The sequence below is a fragment of the Bactrocera neohumeralis genome, unplaced genomic scaffold, assembly GCF_024586455.1.
Source record: "Bactrocera neohumeralis isolate Rockhampton unplaced genomic scaffold, APGP_CSIRO_Bneo_wtdbg2-racon-allhic-juicebox.fasta_v2 cluster10, whole genome shotgun sequence".
NCBI classification, from domain to species: Eukaryota; Metazoa; Arthropoda; class Insecta; order Diptera; family Tephritidae; genus Bactrocera; species Bactrocera neohumeralis.
In genome coordinates this window covers 6,348,910-6,357,576 of record NW_026089623.1, presented here as the reverse complement: position 1 = coordinate 6,357,576, position 8,667 = coordinate 6,348,910, and the positions used below count along the sequence as shown (strand labels likewise).

The window sequence follows — 8,667 nt, the reverse complement described above, 5'->3', positions numbered from 1 at the left end:
TTTAATTAGCAAAGCAAACATGCAAACGACTCAATTGCGTTTGTTTTGAGCTTCAAATCATGGTATAGAGGAGTAAGGAAAGTCCCATTCACAATATAAAAAAGAGCCATTCACAGTCCTTAACCTACCCCTCAAGTGTACGTTCACAATAAAACATCATGGCCACCTCTGGTGAATAAGGGTGGCGAGAGGTCAAAACGGGTTGCAGAAAGCGAAAATACTATAATATAAAATTATAAATTTATAGTACTAAATTTGTACATGTATAAATACTATTTTCAATTTTTGTTATAGAATGAAGTTTAATGCTATTATCAAAAGATTTAATTATATCTTCTTGATATAAATAAATATGTTATATATTTTTAAGCGTTGTAGTTAATTTATTCATGGACAAATTGAAAACTATTTTTGATAATGAGTGTACCAAAAGAGATAACTATTGTGGAAAAATTTGGTATTACATATAAAGGTTGGTACGCAGCTCTCAAGTAATTGCTCAAGAAAAATAATACATTATTTCTCAAGTAATTTTGACAGCTGGTTACGCATTGTGAATGATCCACATTAGAAGAGCAAGAAAGAATAAACAAAAAAAAACAAACTTTGTGCGTAATATGTATGTGTGTATGTGTATGGTAACATAAATATTTTCATTGAGATTTAAGAAATGTTGTTGATGATTGGTAGGTTTTATACAACATTTCAAAATGGAATATACTTCATAATAATGATTTCAACTAATTTAGGATGAATTTGACGATTACTTCGATTTTCCTTCAAGAAACAATTGTTGATTTGATGTTTCTTCGCAAAACCAGGTTTGCCATATTCACATTTTACTGAAAAAAAGTATTAAAAATTAGTACTAGATTTCTTGAGAGCTGCGTACTAGCACAAGTAAATTTATCGCAGGAAAGTTTCTTGACCGTTTCTTAAGCGTTTTTTTATATGCAGTTTTTACGTTTCTTGAGAGCTGCGTACTAAGCTTAATATAATAATTTGTCTGAACAGTAAAACACAATTTTTTACTGTAAGATAAATCAAGAGATAATTATAATAGCCATGTTTTCTGAATTTTAAGTATAAATTTTTGTAATCACAAACTACATATACGTTTTATATGTCAGAATTTAGCTATATGCCGGCGATCAGGAATCCTACTCGTTCCCAAATGGAGTGTTTGATTATCCTAACAGATTTACCACATTGTTTTATAGTTCTAAGCTAAGTTTTTAAATAAAAAGGATTCTTAAAGAAATTATTTTTTGAATTTGCAATATCTATATAGTAGTAAAAAGTAGTTTAAATTAGCTTACGCAACACTATTTTGCCATGCTCAGTAGCAATACTGGCATAGTATTTAAAAAAATAAATGATTGTTCGAAATATATTCCGTTTGAAATTATTCAAATCGATAATAACTTGTTTGGCCCAATTAAAAATACAACTCAAATTATTTAATTTTTAATAGCGGTTCATTATTAGCCAAATTACATTTATTTGTTTTTTTAAGTTTAAATATCAACTTCCACACCATTCATAATCGACCATAATTCACTAGATGTAAAAACGAATTGTAATTCGCGTAGATGCAAATGTTTCTTTTCAAATCGCTACTTGGTCACCAACGCTGCCAACTTTCATTTGATGAGCGTTGTTTATTATTTGCGTAGTTCTTCCCGATATTCTATCGGATTTGGTGGAGCTGGTTCCCCCCACTCTCCCAATTCGGCATCATAATATTGCGCAGCACGATATGGTCACAATTCCCATGGTATTTGCTCTTCCATGGAGGTCAATTGTACACCAAAATTCTTCAACCACGGTATGTCGGAGGGAACGACATCGGTAAAACATTCGCGATCGACACGTTCCGTATGTAGCTCACCAATAGGTTGTTCAGGACAGATCAGCTCAGTGAACTTGGCTTTCAATAAGAAGGTAGGATCGCAACGCATGTCTTAACGACGGTATCCCCACCATTTTTCATTTTTGCGCATAACACGATGAAACCAGTCAATTAATTCGCTCAACTGGTAACGCTTTGGTCTGCAAGGTGGGTGTTTAGCATATTAGAAAGTATGTAAATTCAATTTTGCTCAAAACCTACACAACAGCTTAATAAAGCTGACCAGCAGTATCGGCATCCTAAGCGCAATTGACAATAGCTCGTACAACATCCGAATGTGCTCACCGGAGTATTTGCTCTTCAAAAAGTTACTTCCACCTTCAAACACAAAGCTCATTGGTTTGGGACTAGCGTTTAAAGCAGACAAATAATCAAACGTTCTACACCAGCTTCTTTGCTGATTTTATAAAAAAAAATAAAAATTACATGGTAAATCTTTTGAAATAAAGTTTAATTTTAGCTTACCTAGCAATGCGACGTGCACCTTCCACAAGCACGTCATTGAATTTAAAATTTTGTCTCGAATTCACGACCAACTAAGTTCATAAATACATTTGAGTACTTCACAGCATCGCGTATCGCTTTTACATCTCTTAAATCATAAAATTGGAACAGCACCTGACCCATTACGCAGCAGTATTAACGAGGCCATGTTTAGTTATTCCGTACTTTTATTGGAATAAAATCCCAACCCGATCTGTTACTTATCGTCTCAAGGGAAATTTGCACACTTCTTCCAGATTCAAATAACTAAATAAACCATCGTAAAGCATTTAACCATGAAATAAACTCAAACAAATTGTTTTGCAAAAACCTTCGTTACGATGGCAAAAATGTAAATATGGCTGTGAATGAGCATAATCTGGACCCCACTATTCGGCATGGTTGCTTATTTGTTCGTAACATTTTTCTGTGGTGAACATTTATTACTGTGGTAAGTTAAAAAGAGGCATAAATTAAAAACTTAATTTTTCATGTATTTGCTCATATTGTTCTCATCTTTAAGAATATATATTAAAATAAAACGATTTTCTTTAGAAAATATATTAAACTTTTATATATAACCAATATTTTTGGGACAACTTTTCCATAAATTTTAAGAAAATAACGCAATGCAACCATTTTCCGGTCAAAAGTCAGCCATCTTGATTAAAAGTCGGCCATCTTGGATTCCAATAGAAACTCAACCCCGGACTACACTTGACGTTTCTACAGTGGCACCTCTCAGCTGTGCCTTTGTTTACATAACATCAGCTGATAGTGACCTTACTCCTCCTCTACCGTGCTTCAAATGCCAAAATTTTACTTGCCATATGGCGCACCAAAATGTAAAATTTGTTTACATAGGAAATTTTTTCACCCCAACTCAACCCAGATATAATTGTTACCGCTTGACACACAGCCTAAGCAACATTTATTGCCTTTCGAGATACCCCATTTCTATGGGTTCCCTAATGCCAAATTGGTAATTCTAACCGAAATCTGGTGTACGTGAGATCATTCACGCTTTTCTTACGCCCACACACACACCGGAAGAATTAACTATTGTAACAGAATTTGGTACTATGTACATGTCATAATAATTGTTAAGAACATAAAAACAAAATTTATCATTGGATAATTTAAGTAATAGTTTTTTTAGCTTAGGTCATCATTTAGCAATGAAAATAGATATGTACTGTTCATTAAAAATTATTTTCTTTAGTTCTAGATTCAGTTTTAAAACATAGCTTAGGCAACCCTGCTCAATGGCAATACTGGTGAGATTTTTGAATATTTTAAATTTGATTTCTATTTGAATCTGTAAGATCTTCAATGCGGGTGACGATTGTGGTTATTGTGTGATTGAGCCTTAATATTATCAAAATTACTCGATATTATATATTTTTTATGAAATTCAATTTCGCAAATGATAATAATATGATGATATACATGGTTGCTTATTTAGGCTTGAGATTTTTCAGTGGTGAGTATTTATTGATTTACCCCAGATAAAAATAAGCCATAAATATAAAACTTTATTATTTTAATTTTTGAGACAACTTTTCCATAAATAGTAAGAAAGTAACACAATGCAACTATTTTCCGGTCTTGGAAGGCGATAGAAACTCATCCCAGGACTCCCCTTAACATCTCGCTATGAACACTTCTGAGCTGTATCTTTGCTTATATCGGGTGATTTTTTTGAGGTTAGGATTTTCATGCATTAGTATTTGACAGATCACGTGGGATTTCAGACATGGTGTCAAAGAGAAAGATGCTCAGTATGCTTTGACATTTCATCATGAATAGACTTACTAACGAGCAACGCTTGCAAATCATTGAATTTTATTACCAAAATCAGTGTTCGGTTCGAAATGTGTTTCGCGCTTTACGTCCGATTTATGGTCTACATAATCGACCAAGTGAGCAAACAATTAATGCGATTGTGACCAAGTTTCGCACTCAGTTTACTTTATTGGACATTAAACCAACCACACGAATGCGTACAGTGCGTACAGAAGAGAATATTGCGTCTGTTTCTGAGAGTGTGGCTGAAGACCGTGAAATGTCGATTCGTCGCCGTTCGCAGCAATTGGGTTTGTGTTATTCGACCACATGGAAGATTTTACGCAAAGATCTTGGTGTAAAACCGTATAAAATACAGCTCGTGCAAGAACTGAAGCCGAACGATCTGCCACAACGTCGAATTTTCAGTGAATGGGCCCTAGAAAAGTTGGCAGAAAATCCGCTTTTTTATCGACAAATTTTGTTCAGCGATGAGGCTCATTTCTGGTTGAATGGCTACGTAAATAAGCAAAATTGCCGCATTTGGGGTGAAGAGCAACCAGAAACCGTTCAAGAACTGCCCATGCATCCCGAAAAATGCACTGTTTGGTGTGGTTTGTACGCTGGTGGAATCATTGGACCGTATTTTTTCAAAGATGCTGTTGGACGCAACGTTACGGTGAATGGCGATCGCTATCGTTCGATGCTAACAAACTTTTTGTTGCCAAAAATGGAAGAACTGAACTTGGTTGACATTTGGTTTCAACAAGATGGCGCTACATGCCACACAGCTCGCGATTCTATGGCCATTTTGAGGGAAAACTTCGGAGAACAATTCATCTCAAGAAATGGACCCGTAAGTTGGCCACCAAGATCATGCAATTTAACGCCTTTAGACTATTTTTTGTGGGGCTACGTCAAGTCTAAAGTCTACAGAAATAAGCCAGCAACTATTCCAGCTTTGGAAGACAACATTTCCGAAGAAATTCGGGCTATTCCGGCCGAAATGCTCGAAAAAGTTGCCCAAAATTGGACTTTCCGAATGGACCACCTAAGACGCAGCCGCGGTCAACATTTAAATGAAATTATCTTCAAAAAGTAAATGTCATGAACCAATCTAACGTTTCAAATAAAGAACCGATGAGATTTTGCAAATTTTATGCGTTTTTTTTTTTTTAAAAGTTATCAAGCTCTTAAAAAATCACCCGATATATTACAAAATAATAGTTTCTTTACTGCCCCTTTACGATGCTTTCATGTAGTGGAGTTTCGGCATTTATGACTTGTTAAGACATTTTTAACAATTCACAGTGGTGCCCCTGATGATGATATTTTATCTTAAGAAGAGTATTTTTCGGTTTAAAGTACACACCTAAAGCAAACATAGGCACAATTCCGATTTCTTTGACGCCGCGATCTGAAAGTACCGTTGGAAAGAAGAAGTCCCTTACTAAAAAATATTAGGCTTATAGGTACTGCAAACGCTTAGTTTACGAGATATTTGACTTTAATGTTCACAAATTCTCAAAACTCGAACATTTCAACAAGCTGTTTCACTACATTCAACACACTTTATGCAATTTTTGCGCTTCAAACTAATTTGAATAAACTGTAATATTTAAGCAAAAAAAAAAGGAGGATGGAGTCATGTGTAGAAGTTTATGCAAGTGAGAAAAGTTCTCTGATCGTCATTCACTTGGGAGTGGCGAGAAACGATTCTTTTACATATAGCTCAAGCAGCTCACGACTTCCGGTCTTTGACCAAGTATCCTCTGGGTAGCCTAAGAACATCCGTTTGCAGGCGAGGTAAAGTGAGAAGGCGAAACACCCACTACACAGGGTTGTGGGTTTAAGACCCGTCACGTAAACAAAACGCATCCAATGAAAAATAGCATCCAGCTTCGGATGAAAGATCCTCATTATGATGACGATCATGGCAAATGACTTAAAGACTACGATGTGAGGTCATGCACCCGGAATGTCCGGTCCCTTAATTGGAAAGGTGCCGCAGCCCAGCTGGTCGATGTCCTCGTTAGAGTGAAGGCTGACATCACCGCCGTTCAAGAAATGCGATGGACGGGACAAGGACTGAGACGAGTAGGTCCTTGTGGTATTTACTACAGAGGCCATATAAAGGTGCGCAAATTTGGTCTGGGATTCGTGGTGAGAGAGTACTGCCATTCACCCCGGAGGATAAACGTCTATCCACAAGCCACATCAAAGCGAAGTTCTTCAACATATCGCTGATTTGCGCCCACGCCCCGACGGAAGAGAAAGACGATGTGACCAAAGACGTCTTCTATAAGCGCTTGGAGCGCACTTATGACAGCTGCCCCCGCCTCGATATCAAAATCTCGTTTAAGGTTGGTATGCAGCTCTCAAGTAATTGCTCAAGGAAAAAAATACATTATTTCTCAAGTAATTTTGACAGCTGGTTACGCATTGTGAATGATCTACATTAGAAGAGCAAGAGAGAATAAACAAAGAAAACAAACTTTGTGCGTAATATGTATGTGTGTATGTGTATGGTAACATAAATATTTTTATTGAGATTTAAGAAATGTTGTTGATGATTGGTAGGTTTTATGCAACATTTCAAAATGGAATATACTTCATAATAATGATTTCAACTAATTTAGGACGAATTTGACGATTACTTCGAATTTCCTTCAAGAAACAATTGTTGATTTGATGTTTCTTCGCAAAACAAGGTTTGCCATATTCACATTTTACTGAAAAAAAGTATCAAAAATTAGTACTAGATTTCTTGAGAGCTTCGTACTAGCACAAGTAAGTTTGTCGCAGGAAAGTATCTTGCCCGTTTCTTAAGCGTTTTTTTATATGAAGTTTTTACGTTTCTTGAGAGCTGCGTACTAAGCTTTAGCGAAGAAGGTATCTAGGCACTACGGTCGGTAAATTCAGCATCCACGATGAAACATCCCCAAATGGCTTGAGGCTGATCGACTTCGTTGAGGCCCGAGGTTAGAAGTTTAAAACACAAGGAAGGTTCGACGTCGAGAAACTGCAATTACAACAGACCGCTGAACAATTTTTTTCTACTCGATTTGCACTCCTGCTCTCTGAGAGCACTCGTCAACAACTCGGTATAAGGGAACTGTAGGACGGCATTTCAAGCTCCTTACGTACAGCTGCAACCGAAACCATTGGTTTTCGGAAAATAAAAAGAACGACGAGGAGTGCCGTGTCGCAGCGTAGAAAAAACAGACTGCATACCTAGCAACGTTACGATCGACCACTCTCCCATCCCGGACGAAGAGGGAAGCGAGACGCATTTGAAGACAGAAAAAGAAACAGGCCGCAATGCGTGAGAGTGAAGAGCTTGATAAGTTGGCCAACAGGAGTGATGCTCGGAAATTCTACCAAAAATGCGGCGGCTAACAGAAGGTTTCAAGGTCGCAGCATACTCTTATAGAACCCCTCAGGGTGATCTAGTGACCGATGCCCAGAGCATACTAAAATTATGGAGGGCTTCTCCAGCCTGCTACGTGGCAGTGAAAGTACAACGGCAGGAGAAGGCGAACACGATTCCCCAATAGATGACGATGGAGCAGACGTTCCGTTGTCCGACCATGAAGAAGTTCGAATAGCAATTATCCGTCTGAAGAACAACAAAGTAGCGGGGGCCGATAGATTACCGGCCGAGCTATTCAAACACGGGGGCGAAAAACTGATAAGGAGCATGCATCAGCCTCTTTGTAAAATATGGTCGGACGAAAGCATTCCTAATGATTGGAATTTAAGTGTGCTATGCCCAATCCATAAAAAGGCAGACCCCACAATATGCGCCAACTACCGTGGGATAAGTCGCGTATAAGGTTATATCGAGCGTATTGTGTGAAAGATTAAAGCCCACCATCAACAAACTGATTGGAGCTACCTTTATGCCGCGATGTCTGAATTTGGTATCCCCGCAAAACTAATACCGCTGTGTACACTGACGTTGAGCAATACCAAAAGCTCCGTCAGGATCGGAAGGACCTCTCCGAGCCGTTCGATACCAAACGAGATTTCAGACAAGGCGAGTCCCTATCGTGCGACTTCTTCAATCTACTGCTGGAAATGCGATCTGCAGAACTTAATCGAGCAGGTACAATCTTTTATAAGAGTGTACAGCTGCTGGCGTATGCCGATGATATTGATATCATCGGCCTCAACACCCGCGCCGTTAGTTCTGTTTTCTCCAGACTGGACAAGGAAACAAAGCAAATGGGTCTGGCAGTGAATGAGGGCAAGACGAAATTTCTCCTGTCATCAAACAAACAGTCGTCGCCCTCGCGACTTGGCTCCCACGTCACTGTTGACAGGCATAACTTTGAAGTTGTAGATAATTTCATCCATATTGGAACCAATATAAACACCACCAACAATGTCAGCCTGGAAACCCAGCGTAGAATACCTCTTGCCAAAGGGTGCTACCTCGGACTGAGTAGGCAATTGAGAAGTAAAGTCCTCTCTCGACGAACAAA

The 8,667-nt window shown here is 37.9% G+C and overlaps 1 pseudogene; it reads right to left on the bottom strand.

Moving 5' to 3' along the window:
- Positions 1 to 1,456: 1,456 nt before the first annotated feature.
- LOC126765156 (uncharacterized) lies at positions 1,457 to 2,539 on the bottom strand (annotated as a pseudogene).
- Between the last annotated feature and the right edge of the window lie 6,128 nt (positions 2,540 to 8,667).